The sequence below is a fragment of the Podarcis gaigeae genome, assembly GCF_964106915.1.
Source record: "Podarcis gaigeae genome assembly, chromosome: 7".
NCBI classification, from domain to species: Eukaryota; Metazoa; Chordata; class Lepidosauria; order Squamata; family Lacertidae; genus Podarcis; species Podarcis gaigeae.
The window spans coordinates 1062699-1083286 of record NC_139683.1 but is presented as its reverse complement, the minus strand read 5'-3'; positions in this window follow the sequence as shown (position 1 = coordinate 1083286).

The window sequence follows — 20588 nt, the reverse complement described above, 5'->3', positions numbered from 1 at the left end:
ACATTCCTCCCCATGTGTAAACATGTTCACTCTAGGAATGTCATACTTGACTGCTCTTGTGTTTTACATCCCACAGGATGGAGAGAGCCAGTGTGGTGTAGTGGTTAAGAGCGGTAGTCTCGTAATCTGGTGAACTGGATTCGCTTCCCCGCTCCTCCACCTGCAGCTGCTGGGTGACCTTGGGCCAGTCACCCTTCTCTGAAGTCTCTCAGCCCCACTCACCTCACAGAGTGTTTGTTGTGGGGGAGGAAGGGAAAGGAGAACGTTAGCTGCTTTGAGACTCCTTAAGGGGAGTGAAAGGCGGGATATCAAATCCAAACTCTTCTTCTTCTTCTTCTTCTCTGGGTGGCAAGGAAGTTACAGGATTCCTGGGCTTGTGCCTGGCCTTGGCATGGGCAGGGTTAACAGGCCAGTACGCCCTCTTGGCTGCTGTCGGGCATCAGCCTGGTCCAGGTGCCCATAATTAGCTGTGATTTGTTAACAGGCCCCCTCAGACACTCCCCCCCCCACAGAGCAGGTTAGGGGGCAGCTATGATGCTAACACCACATCCCACATTCTTGTCCCCAGAAGCTCACAGCTGCTCCCCACATCCCATAATGTGCTTTCTCTCCACAATGGGGCAGAGAGGCAGGGGGCAAGCAGAGAGACCTGCTGCATTACACTTGCTTTTAGGGAAGTTTTTAATGTTTGATATTTTATCGTGTTTTAATAATTTATTGGGAGCCGCCCAGAGTGACTGGGGAAACCCAGCCAGATGGGCGGGGTATAAATTATTTATTTATTTATTTATTTATTTATTTATTTATTTATTTATTATTGTTATTATTATTATTATTATTATTATTATTATTATTTTCACCCTTCTATAGCTAGGCCTCCCAGGGCTGAGCCCCAAATGTTTTTTCAGTTGTACCTCAAACGCATTAGAGTGGGAGGTGAGTATCTTACGGTATTTGCAAAAGAATCTGCCTGGCTGTTTTCCTTTCCTTTTTCCTTTTCTCTCTTGCCTGTTCTGGATGTTGCTGTTGCTGCTGCTGCCTCCCTTGTGCCAAAATGTGCTGCAACAGAAAGCCGCTCTGTAGAATCATGGAATTGTGGAGTTGTGGAATCCAACTCACTGCAATGCCAGAATCAAAGCTAAAGTTTCCCTGACAGATAACATTCCAACCTCTGCTTAAAAACCTACAGGCAATGTTTTTTTTTACGGTGGACTGGCAGAGGCCGCCCTCTGTCACTGCGCTGTCAAATAGAGGTTGCAGATATTATTTTTTAACAATACAAGACCCTCCCAAATCTGTCTCTTGGGGGCAAGAGTGGGAGAAGTATAAAGCAGAATGGGCCTTCTCAGCCTCGATTGGTGGTGGTCCCTTCCGGACAGAGTCCTGTTGTGAGTCAAGGTTCCCTTTGGCCAAGCCCTAAAATGCAAAGCCTCCACACCTCACAATCAAGGGGGTCCTCTGTCCCTCTGTAGCAGAAGTGGGTGGACAGCAGGTGAAAGCATTTGCACACACAAAAATCCCTCCCACCTCACTTTTGCTCAGCTCCACTACAGATCCATGAAGACTTTTGGGGACTCTTTGTGGGATGCGAAACACAAGAGCAGTCAAGTACAGTCATACCTCAGGATGAATACACTTCAGGTTAAGCATTTTTGGGTTGCGCTCTGCGGCGACCCGAAAGTAACAGAGCACATTACTTCCGGGTTTTGCCGCTCGCGCAGACGCTCAAAATGACACCACACACATGCGCGGAAGTGGCAAAATGTGGCAAGCGCAGGTGCGCAGTTGCGTGTTACGTTCGCTTCAGGATGCGAACAGGGCTCCAGAACGGATCCCATTCGCATCCAGAGGTACCACTGGTAAACTTCCTGTTTCCTTCTGGGCTGGGACAGACTTCCTCTGCATGTGACTAGAGGTGGGCAAGGCCTCACCTGTGTAGGTAACAACAAAAGCACAGGGCAGGGCAGCCATCTCTCTCTCTATTTGACTACATGCATTGAAGAAACAACATCTGCTTAGGCAAAGATGCTCTCTTAGCCAAGAGAGGACAAAGGGACTGTCTCCTTATGAGATAGTTTCCAGGTGTATGTTACTTTTCTAAGCTAGGTCTGCCTTCTGGGATCCAACTGTGAACAGAACGTGAGTAAACTCTTTTTATACTTTTATAGAAGACTGTGTCGTGTCTTATCTTTTATGTGGGAATAAGGAAAAAATACCAGAACAGTTATTATAGAGGCTTTAGCGAGCCTGAGCAAACGCATCCGCTGCGAGTTTAAAAGGGAGAATGTTACTCTGCTAAATTGTGAACTTGTTAACACAAGTTGGAAAGGCTATAATCAAACAATATATCCTCTCCTGCATCCCTGAACATTCCCACACTCTTCCTGCAAAAGAAACCAACTCTGGAAAAGACTCCCACCTGTGCAAAAGGAAGCAGGATTCCCTTCCACTGAGCCGCTGGAGAGAGGCAGGAGCCCCCAGAAAGCGCAGCTCCAGCCCCCCAGGGCCTCAGCAGGTCTGTGCAGCAACCAGCTTCACCCCCAGCCTACAGGTTGGCTCCTCTGGGCTCAGACACCAGCCCAGCTGTTTCCTTGCTAATGAGGGCTGCTTTGGCCCTGAGCTGTGCACGTCAGCTGGGGATGGAGGGTGTCGAGAGCACCTGAAAAGCCAGGTTGAAAGAGCCAGGGCAGGAAGAAGGATGGACTTAGTCACACAGCGCAGAGTCAAACGCTGGAACTCCCTCGCTCAAGAGGCCACCAACAGGATTATGCTCTGCCTCCTGGTCAGAGACGGCAATGGTTCTGATGACCAGTTGCTGGAAAAGACAGGAGGGGAGAGGGCTGCGTTCAAATTGCGTTTGGAGGTTTCACAGAGGCATCTGGTTGGACTAGATGGGGCACTGGCCTGATCCAGGACCTTCTGATGTTCTTGTGTTCCAAGCCCTCCCTCTGTGCCCTGATATAGCTATCTATTTTCCAACCTGCCTGGGCCCACCCTATTCCTCTCTTTCCATCCCTTTCCTCTCTGCCAGCCATGGGAGAACATCTGAGCTCCAAGCTGAGGCTCCATCTAAAGCTAGACTTAAGCATTTGCAACTGAATTACCCTGTTAAGCCTGCCTGAACAAAGCTGCTTTTTCTGTTACTCTTCAACAAGTATTCCGAGTGGGTAAATGTTAATTTTACTTTTTGCAAGACTGTTTGTGTGATTCTTGTTTTAAGGGGGAGGAAAGGAGGAAACACTAGGAGAATCCAGTCTGCCTTAAAGCACCCTGGATTGCTTGAGCTAAAAGACTAGGACTAGGACCCTCGTACCTACAAGACCGCCTCTCCCGGTCTGCCCCACGAAGGACCTTAAGGTCTATAAATAGCAACACCCTAGAGGTCCCGGGCCCTAAGGAAGTCAGATTAGCCTCAACCAGAGCCAGGGCCTTTTCAGCACTGGCCCCGGCCTGGTGGAACACTCTGCCTCATGAGACCAGGGCCCTGCGGGATCTGATTTCTTTCCGCAGGGCCTGTAAGACAGAGTTGTTCCACAAGGCCTTTGGCTTGGAATCAACTTGATCTCCTTCCCCTCTTTCCTTTTTCCTTTCTCCTTCTGTGATGGAACTCCTATTTGGGGACTTCCCTGGCTTTTTTCTGGCCCACGTAGGACCAGTCTGGATAGTTGGCCTTGGTGAAGACTTGATGTTTTCATCCCCAAAAAGTTTTTGATTTGAGTTCCTACTGAAATGAGGCTGCATTTTAATGTTGTATTGTAATCTTGTTTTTAAGTTGTATTTCATTCAATTGTTTTTATACCTGGTGTTAGCCGCTCTGAGCCCGGTCTTGGCAGGGGAGGGCGGGGTATAAATTATTATTATTATTATTATTATTATTATTATTATTATTATTATTATTATTATTATCATCTATAAAAGTTTCCCCTTTAAGCTGCAAAGGGATGGCACTCTGCTGAACTCACAGTGGAAGGAAGGAAGGAAGGAAGGAAGGAAGGAAGGAAGGAAGGAAGGAAACATAATATCTAATAAATATATCCTCTCCTAGCATCTAGTCACATCCCAACATTAGGAACATTTGCATTGCAGACCAGAGAGCCAGTGTGATGTCCTGGTTAGAGTGTTGGGCTGGGTCTTGGAAGGTAAAGGTAAAGGGACCCCTGACCATTAGGTCCAGTCATGGCCGACTCTGGGGTTGCGGCGCTCATCTCACTTTATTGGCCGAGGGAGCCGGCGTACAGCTTCCAGGTCATGTGGCCAGCGGGACTAAGCCACTTCTGGCGAACCAGAGTAGTGCACAGAAACGCTGTTTACCTTCCCGCTGGAGCGGTACCTATTGATCTACTTGCACTTTGATGTGCTTTCAAACTGCTAGGTTGGCAGGAGCAGGGACCGAGCAACGGGAGCTCACCCCGTCACGGGGATTCAAACCACCGACCCACAGCGCCACCCGCATCCCTGGGACCTGGGAGACCAGGGTTCAAATCCCCCTCCCCCAGCTGGGTGACCTTGGACCAGTCCCTGCCTCTCAGCTACCTCACAGGGTCCTTGTGGAGACTGAATGAGGAGGCAGAGAACCATACGTGCCCCCTCAAGCTCCTTGGATGAAAAAAGCTGCAACGAATACAATAAGCAAACAAATACTCTCCCGCTGAGTCTCTTCTTCCCTATAGCAGGCCACCCTTTCCCCCCCCCCACACACTGTGGGGCTTTGGGGGACTTGCAGCTTAGGCACCCCCTCCTGCTGCCCAAGAAGCCAGGCCGAGCCCCATGGACTTAGGAGCCAGCCTTGCCCCCATCCCCGAGTGGCGTGCCTGGCGATCTGCAAGTGACCACGGGGGCAGCTGCCCAGTGGGCAAGGGAGAGGTGGCCAGGTGGCAGGTGGCGGGGGGTGCGTGTTGTGCAGGAATCTTGGCAGGTGCCTGCCAGGCCCAACAGATGTTCCAGGCCCTCATTAGCCTCCTCCTTCAGCACGGCTGCCAGCTCCCATCTTCATCACCCCCTCCTTGCCCGCATCTTCCTGGCTCCCCTGCGTTGGCCGGTGCATTGTTCCCTGAGCGGTGCCAGCCTCACCCTCCTTCCCCAACCCTCCCCTTCTTCTGCCCGCTTGCAACGCACCCCCAAAAAAGCAAGACACCAAAAAAGGCAAGGTGGGGGGCAGGGCATAAAGAGGGGAGGCTTGGGGTGCAGTGGGGAAAGCTGGGGAAAGCCTCGGATTGTGGGCTCAGTACAGAATGTGACTGTTATAAGAAAATACTGCTCCTTTTCCCTTATGGAGTCCTTAAGTGGGTTCCCTATCAGTAGGAGAAAATAAGAGAGGCCAACCAGAGAATATTGAGAAGCAAAGCAGCTAGTAAGCCAGATCTTTATTAAAACTGTTGCAACAGGGTCCTCACTCACCACACACAGGAGGCAGGAGAGACCCCGAACAATGGTGCGCAAGCCCTTATATAGACTTTTGAAGCTGCCCACCCTGTAGCTCAAGACCACCCCCCAATACATCATTCATACATCACAGAAGGAAGCAGTCTACAGCAGAAATCCTGTCTGCCAGGATACCTGATAATGGCCACTGATTCCTCTACTGGGCATCCTGGCCATTCTTTTGGGATGGTAAATACTTAGTTCCTGAATCCAGGTCACAGGCTCACCCTATTCATACACAAATATGCCCTTAAGATAGGATTTCTGAGCAAAGAGACATTGGGGAGGTTTTCCCATTTCCTTCCTCACTGCAGAGAATATTTGAGGTGGCTGGAAGAGTCAGAATGGCTTCAGAATGGCTCTCCTATGCTATTTCAGACCTGTGGTTTATATACAGTGGTACCTCAAGTTAAGAACTTAATTCATTCTGGAGGTCCGTTCTTAACCTGAAACTGTTCTTAACCTGAAGCACCACTTTAGCTAATGGGGCCTCCTGCTGCCGCTGCGCCGCCAGAGTACAATTTCTGTTCTCATCCTGAAGCAAAGTTCTTAACCCGAGGTACTATTTCTGGGTTAGCGGAGTATGTAACCTGAAGCGTATGTAACCTGAAGCGTATGTAGCCCGAGGTACCACTGTACTTATGTATGTGTTTGCCTTGTAGATTTATGAACATATGATTTATATAGATGAGACCTTAGAAGGGTGGGATTTTGCCCAGCAGGTGGGCAGGAGCAGGAGCTACACCTCCAGCCCCTAAAACCAGAGCCAGCAAACCTGGTTGTTGAGCAGCTAAAATGAGATGATAGATCCCTGGAATCGGAAGGGTTCCCAAAGGTCATCTAATCCAACCCCCTGCCATGCAGGAACCACGGCCAAAGCACCCCTAACAGATGGCCATCCAACCTCCGTTTAGAAACGTCCAGCAGGGGAGAGACTACCACCTTCCGAGGTTGTCTGTTCCACTGTTGAGCATCTCTCAACCTCAGAGTCAGAGGTTGAGTCAGAATCGCCTTGCTTGTCCCTTGGATCCATTGGTTTGGGTCCTCCCTTCTGGAACAGCAGAAAACAAGCTTGCTCCGTCTTCCGTGCGACTCAAAGCTGCCTGGAAATAATATGCCCTTTCTCTTCTTCCTCTATGCCAGTTTCCAGGGCGAAAGCGAAGACAGCTGTCCGTTTCCTTGTCACCTTCTGGGTGGAGGGTGTGCAGAGCTGACTGACCACTGTTGGAAACAGGAGGCTGAACTAGATGGGCTGAGCCAGAAGATCTCTCCCAATGTTCCCAGTTTGTTGAGATCCCTGAAGGAAACAGACTCAGCTTCATATCCCAGGGGCCTCCAAAACAAGCTTGCGTGTTATTCCTGTGCTCCTGAGTCCCCTAGGTGAGCAAATGTTTTTCGGAAGGAAATTTGTTTGGGATCTGAAGGAATTGGATTATATCCTTTCTTTCCACTGAGTGACCCTTTAACACAATGGTTCTCAAACTTCTTTCTCTGGGCCAGAGAAAATTTTCCTTGTGCCACACTGAGTTTTTCTTGTTGATACATTGGAAGGGACGCGGGTGGCACTATGGTCTAAACCACAGAGCCTAGGGCTCGCCGACCAGAAGGTCGGTGAGCTCCTGTTGCTCAGTCCCTGCTCCTGCCCACCTAGCAGTTCGAAAGCACGTCAAAGTGCAAGTAGATAAATAGGTACCGCTCCGGCAGGAAGGTAAACGGCATTTCCGTGCGCTGCTCTGGTTCGCCAGAAGCGGCTTAGTCCTGCTGGCCACATGACCCAGAAGCTGTACGCCAGCTCCCTCGGCCAGTAAAGCAAGATGAGCGCCCCAACCCCAGAGTCGGCCACGACTGGACTTAACAGCCAGGGGTCCTTTAATACATTGGAAAGTGAAAAGAACTCCTAGCAGTGCTTGATTTATAACACAGAATACAGTTTATATTTAGAATCTTTTTTAGAGACAAGGTTGAATAACCTTCTAGAACAATTATGATATCCGAAGATGATTAGGCCAGCTTGGATGGTCTTGTCTCCTATATCTCTCTCTTAACAAATAAATCATCCCAGTCTGTTTAAGTAAACAAGAAAATATACAAGGTTTGCCCACTTAAAAGTCTTGCCGGGATTCAACAGTTACAGCGATGAAAATCAGACAGACAACAACCCTTAAAAGTTACAAAAGTCAATAGTCCAGTTCAAAATGGAGTGTACTCCCTGGAGGAAAGCTCACAAACCTCCTACTGCATTGCAGGTATGAAGAAGAGTGTGCATTGACAAGAAAAAGAAGATTAAATTTCTATTGTTCCAAAAGTTTAGAGGATGGGACATCATGCTAGATATAAGTCATGTCATGGAAACCATTTGCCCCCCCCAAAAAAATCCAAACTCTAATATTTTGATTATTATCAAAGTGCTGCGAATGTACATGGAGCTTCACAGAGCTTCATCAGCATAAATGAAATAAAAATTAAACCCCTAAATAGTCTGATCCCCAAGTCCAAGGGAGCATGGAGTCTTTAAAAGTCTCTGGGGTTGAAAGCAGAGGGTGGCCGAGGAGACTGCAGGGCCAAGAGAAGTGTCCATGAACACATTGTCACGGTCCGGTTCATGGGCGATCGAAGTCCCGGCAGGGGGCGTCAGGACTGGGAGCAAGATGGTGGGGTGGGAGCAGGAATGGGGGTCCAGAATCCAGAAGTCAGGAAGCCAAGAGTCTGAGGGTCAGAGAGCTGGGAGTCAAGAAGCCAAGGGTCCGAGAAACAGGAGTCCAGAAGCCAGGAGTCAGAAAGCCAAGAGTCCGAGGGTCAGAGAGCCAGGAGTCAAGAAGCCAAGGGTCCGAGGGTCAGGAAGCAAGAAGTCACAAAGTCAGGGGTTCAAAGATCAAGAAGCAAGAAGCCAAACACAGCAAGGCAGGGAGTGTGTTGCTGTGGCAAAGAGCCGCAGGGAACTGCTGACCTTATATCCCTTCCCGGCTCTTGCCACCAGGTGCTGTGAGTTACCAATCGGCCTCACCTGTGTGGCCGCGCCTTGCCTCTCCAGAACAAACTTAGGAAGGCCCCAGTCCTGCGAAGCCCTACTGGTCCCAGGGCCTGGCTCCTGCACGCACAACTGACACACGTGCTGGGTGATGTGCCCGAGCGCAAGGCTCCACCCACTCAGCTGTGATTCCTACATTACAGGGGGTTGGACTGGCCCTTGGGTGTCCCTTACAACTCTAAAATTCCATTCTATGATTTTCCTGGGGGGCCACTAGAGGGCTCAAAGGTGGGCAACTTTCCCCCTCCTCCCCCCAAACGCTCCCGGCTTCTCTCCTCCCCACCAGCGCGAGGTGTGCCCAAGGCAGTGGACAACGCAGCAGCAGCCGAAGGAATAAACTTTTTGCACCCTCCCCAGACATAGACAGACACCCACCCCAGCCCACAATTGCTAAAGAAGTTGAATGGACTTGCTCGGAAGGCGGTGGACTCTCCTTCCAGAGGTCAGATTTGTCATGGATATTTTTGCAGCGGGTTGGGATGGATGGCCTTCAGGGTGCCCTCCTACACTTCTGAGGTTTTAAGAGAGCCCCCCTCCAAGAACCTCTTGGACCCTGCCCAGCCTGGCTTCCTGCCTGCCTGCCTTCCCTTTTCCATGCAGGATTTCCAGAGTCCTCTCGTCCAGCTCCAGGTGGCATCATTGCAGCCTGCCTGCCTTTGCCAGCTTTGCGGTTCTGCATGCGAACCAGGGCAGGCGGGTGGGGGGGGGTGCTGCGCCCCGATGGCAGGGCCTGTCCCACTCTGCCTCGTCACACATCAGATGTTGCTATCGTTAATCAGTTTAATTGCTCCGGCTCCCCCCTCCTGCTGTGCTGTCTGCTCACTTTCTCCCACCTGCTTGGGGCATCCCTATTGCACCGGAGGAACACGCCAATCCGTGCGCCATTCTGCTCGCACACACAAACACGCTCCGGCCACACATATTTCGTGTCCCTGCAGCCTGCAGCGCACATCTGGGGTTCGGGATCTGCCGCAGGATTTGGCTTCCAAGGAAACTTAGCTTTTTGTTTGCGAAAACAGGGAGCAAGTTTCTGGCGCTTATGATCGTGGAGAAAATACTGACGGGACCTTGGTGAGGAAGGGAGTGATAGGATACAGAGCAATGCTGAGATCACAGGGCCCTGCCTCCTGTCCTCTGATCTATCTCCATTGATCTTTATTTTTTTAAAAAAATAATTTTTATTATGAATTTCAACATAGCAATTTATCAAAAACATATCATCCTCACCCCCCCCCAGTTTTCTCTCCCCCCTCCCCAAGAAGAACCCACCCTTGCGCCCCTGCCCGAACTTCCATCAGCTCCTCTCTCTAGTTTTTCAGCACATGTTATTCTCTGCATCTTCTAAAATTGTAAAAATCCTTAAATTATCTGTCTGTATGTTACCAATAATGAATTTGTGAATGTTTATTCAAAACCTGCCAAGGAGTCCAGTTCATTTTGTTGTTTCTTTAAGTACTTTGTAAAAGGTTCCCATTCTTCTTTAAAGTCACCCTTCTCCTTGTCACGCAGTTTGTGCGTCAGTTTCGCCAGTTCCACATAGTCCATCATCCACTGATTGATTGGGTTTACCTGCCTGCCGCTTTCCCACAATGAGCTGTGCCCAAAGTGCCTTAGAGCAAACATTCAAAACATCAAAATGCAGAGCATTAGAAATACAAATAAAACATTGGTAAATTCAGAAATTGCAAAATTCAACAACTTGGCAAACACAGAATAAATTCAATATTATGATAAATAAATAAAGATAGGGTTAAGTACTGTTGTTGCTGTTTAGTCGTTTAGTCGTGTCCAACTCTTTGTGACCCCCTGGACCAGAGCACGCCAGGCCCTCTTGTCTTTCCACTGCCTCCCGCAGTTTGGTCAAACTCATGCTGGTAGCTTTGAGAACACTGTCCCACCATCTCGTCCTCTGTCGTCCCCTTCTCCTTGTGCCTTCATTCTTTCCCTTCCAGTGAGCACTCAGGGCAGATTTCCTTCAGAATGGAGAGGTTTGATCTTCTTGCAGTCCATGGGACTCTCAAGTGTCTCCTCCAGCACCATAATTCAAAAGCATCAATTCTTCGGCAATCAGCCTTCTCTATGGTCCAGCTCTCACTTCCTTACATCACTGCTGGGAAAACCATGGCTTTAAAGCAAGACAAGAGTTATCTATTGTGGTGTCCAGTTCTGGGCACCACAATTTAAGAAGGACGTTGACAAGCTGAAAGGTGTGCAGAGGAGGGCGACCAAGATGATCAAGGGTGTGGAAACCAAGCCTGGTGAGGAATGGTTGAAGGAGCTGGGGATGTTCAGCCTGGAAAAGAGGAGGCTGAGCCACCTTCAAATATCCCCAGAGCTGTCACATGGAAGACGCAGCAAACTTGTTTTCTCCTGCTCCAGAGGGGAGGACTCAAACCAATGGCTTCAAGTTGAAGGAAAGGAGATTCCGACTAAACATCAGGAAGAACTTTCTAACCGTAAGAACAGTTCAACAGCAGAATGGACTTCCTGTGGAGGTGCTGGACTCTCCTTCCTTGGAGGTTTTTAAGCAGAGGTCAGATGGCCATCAGCCATGGATGTTTTAGCTGAGATTCCTGCTTTGCAGGGGGTTGGGCTAGATGACCTTTGGCAGTCCCTTCCAACTCTACAATTCTATGATTCTATTATTAGAAGAGCCTTCTGGGTCAGATCAAAGGCTGGTCCAGTATCCCATTTTCCACAATGACCAGCCACTATTGCAAATGCAGTCGACTTTCAACTTACGGTTCAGGGATAGCACATAAAACCAAAAATTTGTAGAGCCTCCCTGCACCTCAGGACGCTCTCCCAAGGTGAGTGCAATGGCAGGTAGGATGGGTAATGTTACCCCCTGCACTCCCACCCTCTTTTTTTTAGTTTTTCAGCCAAGTGCAAAGAGCTGAATTTGCACAAATTAAATGTATGTAAGTTGCGAGTCTACTGTAATTTGAAAATCTTAAGCTTGGGCAGAAAATGAGGCATGAAAATTGTGAGCTTTTTGTATGGTGCTTTTATGCTGCACAAACCCCCTTGAGTGATGGGCCAATGAAGGCAGCAGAATTGGGGAGGGCAAAAAGAACAGCCCTTAGACCATATAGGACCTGTGGGCTGAGAGCAGCAGAAGGTAACCTGACTCCTTACTGGAAAAGTCTGGAGGTGAGACTGTCCCAACACAGCTTGAAAAAAGAAAATGAAGATTTACAGAAGGTGTGGGGAACTTTTGGCCCTTCAGAGGTTGCTAAACTCCCATCATCCCTGGCCATGGTCCATGCTTGCTGATGCCAACAGGCAGGGAGTTCCAGAGTGCATGTGCTGCCACACTAAAATATTGCTTTCTTACACATTACCTGTACCAGAGCCACTTCTGCAGATCTAAGTGGTCAGGGAGGTGCATGTGGGGAGTAGCAATGGGGAAACATCAATAAATAGAAAATAAGAGAATGCCGTGTGGGCGGCCCTGCACAAATCCACCAGGAATACACTATTATTGTGTCAATGACATGTTGCAGGAAATACACCTGCAAAAAACCCCCAACCCATCAGATTGGAACGGGAGGCAGTTTTGCAGCCTTTCCTGAATGGCTGTAGCCCCTGCCCCCTTCACCTCATCACCAGAGAGGACCCAAAAGCTGATTTTAAAAGGTTTGTGTGATGAGAGAGAGTTGCAAATGCAAGCAAGGAAGGAAAGGATACGGTTCTTAATGCATCTGATGGAGTCAGCAGCCTGCCACAGCGAGAGAACAAGAGAGTCTCTTAGGTGCAACCCGGCATTTTTATTCTCCGTTCTGTGCGGCGGATTAACCCTGGGCTGGAACATTTCAGAAAGGCCGTTGCAACTATGGGGCGGGGGTGGGGGGAAGCTGGGCCAGCTGGCTCACAGTCCCCACCCCCACCCCTGGTCAATGACATGTCTGTGCCCCCCGAAATGGAAGACCACCCTCCTCTGAGCAAAAGCTCTGGCTTCCAAATGCCAAGGAGACACACACACACACACACACACACACACACACACACACACACACACTGCCTGTGCCAGAAGCAACAGCAGCTCATGTTGCCAGCAGGCAGGAAGAAGAGGCCACCCTCTGCGACATCAGCTGCTGGGGAGCCAGAGAAGGTGCTGAGTGCCAGGACCTTCTCCCAGGTCAGGGGATGTCCCACCAAGGGTGGAGTCAGCTGTTCTCCCACCAGAGCTGCAGCTACTGGAGAGAGGGGCTCAGGCTGGGCCAACTTGGTCTTAGTTCAGCAGAGGCGGCAGAGGATGTGTGGGAATGTTCAGGGATGCAGGAGAGGATATATTGTCTGGTAATACCCTTTCCAATTTGTGTAAACTAGTTCACAGTTTAGCAGAGTAACATTCCCCTTTTTAAACTCGCAGCGGATGCGTTTGCTCAGGCTCGCTAAAGCCTCTATAGTTCCAGTTACAGATAGGTAGCCGTGTTGGTCTGCCATAGTCAAAACAAAAAAAATTCCTTCCAGTAGCACCTTAAAGACCAACTAAGTTAGTTCTTGGTATGAGCTTTCGTGTGCATGCACACTTCTTCAGATACCTGGTATCTGAAGAAGTGTGCATGCACACAAAAGCTCATACCAAGAACTAACTTAGTTGGTCTTTAAGGTGCTACTGGAAGGAATTTTTTTTGTAAAGCCTCTATAATAACTGTTCTGGTATTTTCCCCTTATTCCCTCATAAAAGATAAGACACGACACAGTCCTCTATAAAAGTATTAAAAGGTTTACTCACACATCATTCTGTTCACAATAGGATCCCAGAAGGCAAACTTAGCTTAGAAAACTATCTGGAAACTATGTCATAAGGAGATAGTTCCTCTCCTCTTCTAGTTCCTAGAAGCCAAGAGAGCATCTTTGGCTAAGCAGATGTTGCTTCTTTGATGCGTGTAGTCAAAGAGAGAGAGATGGCTGCCCTGCCCTGTGCTTTTGTCGTTACCTGCACAGGTGAGGCCACGCCCACCTCTAGTCACATGCAGAGGAAGTCTGTCCCAGCCCAGAAGGAAACAGGAAGTTTCCCTGCTGGCTGGACAAACATTCCTCCCCATAAGTAAACATGTTGACTCTAGGAATGTTGTACTTGACTGCTCTTGTGTTTCACATTCCACAGGAGGGAGAGGGCCCTGTGGCCAGGTGTGCCCAGGGACACCGACCCCCTGTTCCCACTGGCCTGTCCTCCTGCCCCCAGCCTCCCCCAGAGGTTGCCTGAGCTCTGCCAGGCCGGGTCCCTCTGAGGGCAAGCGCAGGCCCTGGCTGAGCCATTCTGTGCTGGAAGAAAATCTATTCCAAACGTTTCCAGATTGAAAGGCCACATGGTGTCCACCTGTCAATGGAGGATAGCAAACTTCCAGAGCAAACTTTGTTTTCATTTTTGCTTGAGCAACAGGTCAGCTGCCCTCTTCCTGCCCCACAAAGCCAGAGGCTCTCTTCTGCCTTGGTCAAGCCCCACCTGGAATCTGGTTTACTGCTCTGGACACCACAGCTGGAGAAGGATATCGACAATCTGGAAGGTGGGCAGAGAAGGGAGACCCAGAGTCATGTAGCCCAACTCGCCGCGATGCAAGAATCTCAACCAAAGCATCCTTGAAAGATGACCATCCAACCTCTGCTTGAAAACCTCCAAGGAAGGAGAGTCCACCACCTCCCTAGGGAGTCCGATCCGCCGTCCAGTAGCTCTTACCAGCAGAAACGTTATTCCTGATGTTGTGTTGGAATCACTTTTCTGGCAATTTGAATCCATGAGTTCATGTCCTGCCCTCTGGAGCAGGAGGGAACAAGCATGTGCCATCTTCCATGTGGCAACCCTTGAGATAATTGGGGACCCTGCCCCCACCTCTGCCCTTTGGTGGGTCGTCCTGCAAGGGACAGGGCAGAGGTTTGAGCTGGCCTGGAGGCAGACCTGGGGGAAACACCTCCCCCCTCCCAAGAAAGACATTGAGATGGTTCTAGTTACAGGTAGGTAGCTGTGTTGGTCTGCCGTAGCTGAAACAAAATTAAAAAATTCCTTCTAGTAGCACCTTAGAGACCGACTAAGTTTGTTATTGGTATGTTTGAACAAGTGTTGGAAATGTAAGGAAAAAGAAGGGACTTTTTACCATATGTGGTGGGACGGTAGCAAAATTAAGAAATTTTGGGAAATGATATATAATGAGTTGAAGAAAATGTTCCAATTAACATTTGTTAAAGAAACCTGAAGCATTTCTATTAGAGATTGTAGGAAAAGACCTGGCAAGGAAATTTAAGAACATTTTCATGTATGTGACAACGGCGGCCAGAGTCTTAATAGCACAAGGATGGCAGAATGAAGAAATCCCAACCAAAGATCTGTGGCAAGAGAAACCAATGGATTATGTGGGAGTGGTGAAACTGACACATAAACTGTGACAACTGTGACTTTAAAGAAGAATGGGAACCTTTTACAAAGTACTTAAAGAAACAACAAAATGAACTAGACTCCTCAGCAGGTTTTGAATAAACATACACAAATTTATTATTAGCAACATACAGATAGATAAATTAAGGTTCTTTACAATATTATAATATGCAGAGAATTACATGTATTGAAAAACCAGAGAGAGAAGCTGAGGGAAGTCTGGGGGGGGTGTTCTTTCTTGGGAGGGGGGGAGGGGAAAAATAAGGGGGAACTAAGGATGATATGTCTATTGATAAAATGTTATGTTGAAATTTCTAATAAAACTTTATTTAAAAAATAGTTTGTTATTGGTATGAGCTTTCGTGTGCATGCACACTGCTTCAGATACCTGAAGAAGTGTGTTTTCTGAAGAAGTGTCCACACGAAAGCTCATACCAATAACAGACTTGGTTGACCTCTAAGGTGCTACTGGAAGGAATTTTTTTATTGAGATGGCTGTCACCTGGAATATGGAGCAAGCTTGTTTTCTCCTGCTCTGGAGCTCAGGACTCAAACCAGTGGCTTCAGGTTACAGGAGATTCCGACTAAGCCTCAGGAGGAAATTTCTGGTGGCAAGAGCTGTTCGGCAGTGGAACAGCCTCCGACTAGACCGTGCAGTGTTTCCCAACCTTGGGTCCCCAGCTGTTTTCAGACTACAATTCCCATCATCCCTGACCAATGGTATTGCTAGCTAGGGGTGATGGGAGTTGTAGTCCAAAACCAGCTGGAGACCCAAGGTTGGGAAACACTGGACTAGAGGACTCACTCTCCTTCCCTGGAGGTCTTGAAGCAGAGGTTGGACGGCCACCTGTCCTGCATGCTTCAGCTGAGATTCCTGCATTGGAGGGGGGGTCGGACTAGATGATCCTCGGGGCCCCTTCCCTTCCAACGTTACAATTCTATTCTTCTTAGGGAGACCCCGGCAGCCTGGCTGGGGGAGAGCCAGAGGGTTGGGCGCTAGGACCCAAAGCAGCTCTCCTGCCCCCCCCCGCGCCCCCCCCCCGCGCGCCTTTGTGCTCCGCTCCTTGTCACTGGCCGCAAATGAAGCGGTAAATAAAGAAACAGATCAGCTTCTCTCCCCCCCCCCTCGGGGGAGGCCGCAGGCAGCCGCCCGCCCAGCGGGGGGGGGGGAGAGAGGGGGAGAGAAGGAGAGTTCATTAGTTGTGGATGGAGTCTGTTTCATTGTTCACTCTATAAAAGCAATTAAAGGGGGTCGCCTCGCACAGCCGTGGAGCTGAACGGCGGGGGGGGGGGGCTCCATTACATGGCCTGCCACACCAGCACGGCTGCTGCTGCTGCAGTGGGAGGAGTGGGCTAGGGCGGGAAGGCGGGAGTGGGGGCTCATCAGGCCATCCCTGTTGGAGCGCCTTGCTTCCCAACTACGGGGGGGGGGCGCGGAGAGAGCCGCCAGGTTCCTAGTCCCTGGGGATTTCCTCTCGGTTTGCAGGGAGCCGGACAGAGCTCGGAGGGAGAGGGGTGAAGGCTCACAGCCCAGCCCCCTCCCCGTTGCTGCTTGGCACCCACAGTCGCGCCCCACTTTCCTGGGTGCCGGGCAACCTGTGGGTGCTGGAGAACTGGGGATGGGATGGTGGGCTGGCTCAGGAAATGATAAAAGAGGGGTTTTGGAGTCGCTGGAAGCGAGAGAAGAGAGCGCCTTCGCTGCCTCTCAGCCTCATCTACCTTGCAGGGTCGTTGTGTTGATGAAATGGGGAGAGCCGCGCACTGCAGATGGTGACAGCAGCCAAGAAATTAAAAGACGCCTGCTTCTTGGGAGAAAAGCAATGACCAACCTAGACAGCATCTTAAAAAGCGGAGACATCACCTTGCCAACAAAGGTCCGTCTAGTTCAAGCTCTGGTTTTCCCAGTAGTGATGTATGGAAGTGAGAGCTGGACCATAAAGAAGGCTGATCGCGAAAGAATGGATGCTTTTGAATTCTGGGGCTGGAGGAGACTCTTGAGAGTCCCATGGACTGCAAGAAGATCCAACCTCTCCATTCTGAAGGAAATCAGCCCTGAGTGCTCACTGGAAGGACAGATCCTGAAGCTGAGGCTCCAAGACTTTGGCCACCTCAGGAGAAGAGAAGACTCCCTGGAAAAGACCCTGATGCTGGGAAAGATTGAGGGCACAAGGAGAAGGGGACGACAGAGGATGAGATGGTGGGACAGTGTTCTTGAATGAGTTTGACCAAACTGCGGGAGGCAGTGGAAGACAGGAGGGCCTGGCGTGCTCTGGTCCAGGGGGTCACAAAGAGGCGGACATGACTAAATGACTAAAAAACAACAACACACGTCACCGGGAGCTCCTTGGGGGAAATGGCAGGGAATGACTGCAATCAATAAAACAATGCAAAACAACAACAACAACAACAACAACATCTGGTGCCCTCCATATGCTTTGGACTACAGCGTCCGTCATCTCCAAATTTCCTCACGAGCAGGCCCATATGCCAACCAGGCACCTGTGAGCCACTTGCAGAGGTCTTCCCCGGCATCCACAGGGTATGCCTTCCTGCCCCCTCCCTCCCCAGTTGAAATTAGGCTTGAAATAAGCATCCAGGTGTTACCTGTAGGGGAAGGTTTGGGGGGGCACACAGTGCTCACACCTGTCTCCTCGTGTTTGCAAACGTTTCCAGGGGCCCCAAAAGGTTGGAATGCCCTGCAGCGCCACACACCCCTCCGAGATACAAGGAAAAGGACATTGCAAGCGGGGAAAACTGGGAGAAGATGCTTTGCTCCTTCTGTCACAATCCGTCCCTTTTTTTCAGGGGGTGCTCAGGACCAGCACCTCCTCTTTTGTTGCTACAAATGTGACACTTAATGTAACAACTTCATGGTGTGAGGACCACACATACCGTAAATTTCGCTCTATAACACGCAGATTTTTTCTCCTAAAAAGGAAGGGGAAATGTCTGTGCGTGTTATAGAGCGAATGTGTGGTCCCTGGAGCCGAAAAATCAAGCAAAAATCAAATCGCGGCGCTGCACGCTGCACGAAGAAACGAAACCTGAAAAGAGGAAGCGGCTGCTTTCCTGCATTCTGCCTCAGGGTCTTACTGCCCACCCTTCTCTGTTTCCTTGCTGTGTTTGCTGAAACGGAACAAAGAGCAGGGAAAGCCCCTCCCCTCCAGGCAAGCTCCGGTGCTGCTGGGGGAGAGGGAGAGAGAGGGGGGAAGGGAGAGAGAGAGGGGAGGAGGGAGCGAGGGAGGGAGGGAGGGAGAGAGAGAGAGAGAGAGAGAGAGAGAGAGATATGGCTGGCTGGCTTGGGTGGGGGAAAACTTTTGCCTTCCTTTCCTCCCTACCCCTCTCCTGCATTCTTAGCCAGCTGCTTCTCTGCACACCCCTCTCCTGCTCCTTGTCCCTTCTGTGTTTTTCCTTCCCTCCCCACTTAAAATGTGGTTACAAAGCATAGATCCTCAGGATCCTTGCATTGGGTCACCCCAAATTCACCATCAGATCACATAGCATGTCCATGGCTACAGCCTGCCCCCCCAAAATCACGCACCCACTGTTGCCTGGGGCTGCAATGGTGCAAAAACGTGGTTAAAAAGCATAGATCCACAGGGATTCTCAGGATCTTTGCATTGGGTCACCCCAAATTCAACATCAGATCACATAGCATGTCCATGGCTACAGCCTGCACCAAAAAAATCACGCACCCACTGTTGCCTGGGGCTGCAATGGTGCAAAAACGTGGTTACAGAGCATGGATCCACAGGGATTCTCAGGATCTTTGCATTGGATCATCCCAAATTCACCATCAGATCACATGTCTGTGGCCACAGCATGAAGCCCAAAAATGATACATCCACTGTTTCATTCAGAATGTTTTTTCCCTTGTTTTCCTCCTCTAAAAACAATGTGCGTGTTATGGTCAGGTGCGTGTTATAGAGCGAAAAATACGGTATTTTTCTAGAAAAAAAGCACTGCTCACAATACTGGATTCCAGGTTCACTCAGGGCAACAGACTGAGTGCATGGCAGATTTTATACAAATAACTTTTATCTGATGGCATTCAGTGCTCCAGGTTGTGGCAACTGCAACGAAGGTGTTTTTTTTTTTTAATTAAAAAAAGTGTTAGCAAAGCGTACCACTTTGTTCCTGCTGTTGAGTCTGTTTGAAGGTCAAATGTCCTCCCCGCCCCCCCCCCCCCGGCCTTTGAACTTCTAGCTCTGAAATGGTGAACAAAAACCCTGTGGTTTTTAATTCAGCCTTTCAGAGTTGCAAATTCCGGGAACTTTCTGTTCAAGGATCTTTAGCAGTGAATTAATAATCCCGAAGACAAGCTAAATGGACCCTCCATGGTTCTAGATAGTCTACCTCTGGACAGTAGTTGCAGGGAGACAAACAAGGGAGGGGAGGTTTGCTGACTTCATGCCCTGTGGACTTTCCAAGGGCATCTCCTTGGCCACTGGGGGAAAACAAGATGCTGGAGCAGGCGGCCTGCTGGTCTGGTGCAAATGCCAAACTCTCCTGTTGTTTGGATGTCCTGGGAGCTCCGGGCAAGATGGATCCTCCTGGAAGAGGCTTCTGTTGATAATGCTTTGCACACAGGCACGAATTACTTCCAACACATTCCCCTGTGATATGGGACGTGGGTGGTGCTGTGGGTTAAACCACAGAGCCTAGGACTTGCCGATCAGAAGGTCGGCGGTTCAAATCCCCGCGACGGGGTGAGCTCCCGTTGCTCAGTCCCTGCTCCTGCCAACCTAGCAGTTCAAAAGCACGTCAAAGTGCAGCGGGAAGGTCAATGGCGTTTCCGTGCGCTGCTCTGGTTTGCCAGAAGTGGCTTAGTCCTGCTGGCCACATGACCCGGAAGCTGTATGCCGGCTCCCTTGGCCAGTAAAGAGAGATGAGCACCGCAACCCCAGAGTCGGCCGTGACTGGACCTAATGGTCAGGGGTCCCTTTACCTTTTCCTTTACCTTTACATTCCCCTGTGATGGAGATATGATGGGGGGGGGCAATGGCTGTACCTCCTGGGCAGGAGTCACACCTCCTCAGGAGAGCAGAGAAAGGAGGAGAGGCCAGGCAAACACACACACAAACACACACACACACCCCTACAACTCCAAGCCTGATCACACCCCCTTGACCCCAGGGAGCAGGGGTTGAAAGATGGATGGGTGAAGGTGGCCGCAGCGATAAGGCTAATGAAAGCAGGAGTCCAGAGAGAGACTCCTCTCCTGGGAGTGCCACGAAGATCTGGAGCACTAGACCAGGGGTCAGCAAACTTTTTCAGCAGGGGGCCGGTCCACTGTCCCTCAGACCTTGTGGGGAGGCCAGACTATATTTGGGGCTGGGGATATAAATGAATTCCTATGCCCAACAAATAACCCAGAAATGTGTTTTAAATAAAAGGACACATTCTACTCAGGTAAAAACACACTGATTCCCGGACAGATTGAGAAGGCAATTGGGCCAGATCTGGCCCCCGGGCCTTAGTTTGCCTACCTGTGGACTAGAATGTTGAAGGCCTTGGTTTGGCCTCCAAGGCGGACAGCAAGGACAGGGAAAAGGAGGTCCTTCTTCACACGGCACACAGTTAACCTGTGGAACTCTCTCCCTCTGGAGGCAGGAATGGCCACCAACTTGGACTGGAAAAATTCACGGAGGGGGAGAGGGCTGCCGTTGGCTCCTAGCCAGGATGGCTCTCCTATCACAGTCAGAGGCAGCCATGCTTTCAAATGTCTCTTGCTGGAAACCACAGGAGCGGAGAGTTGCT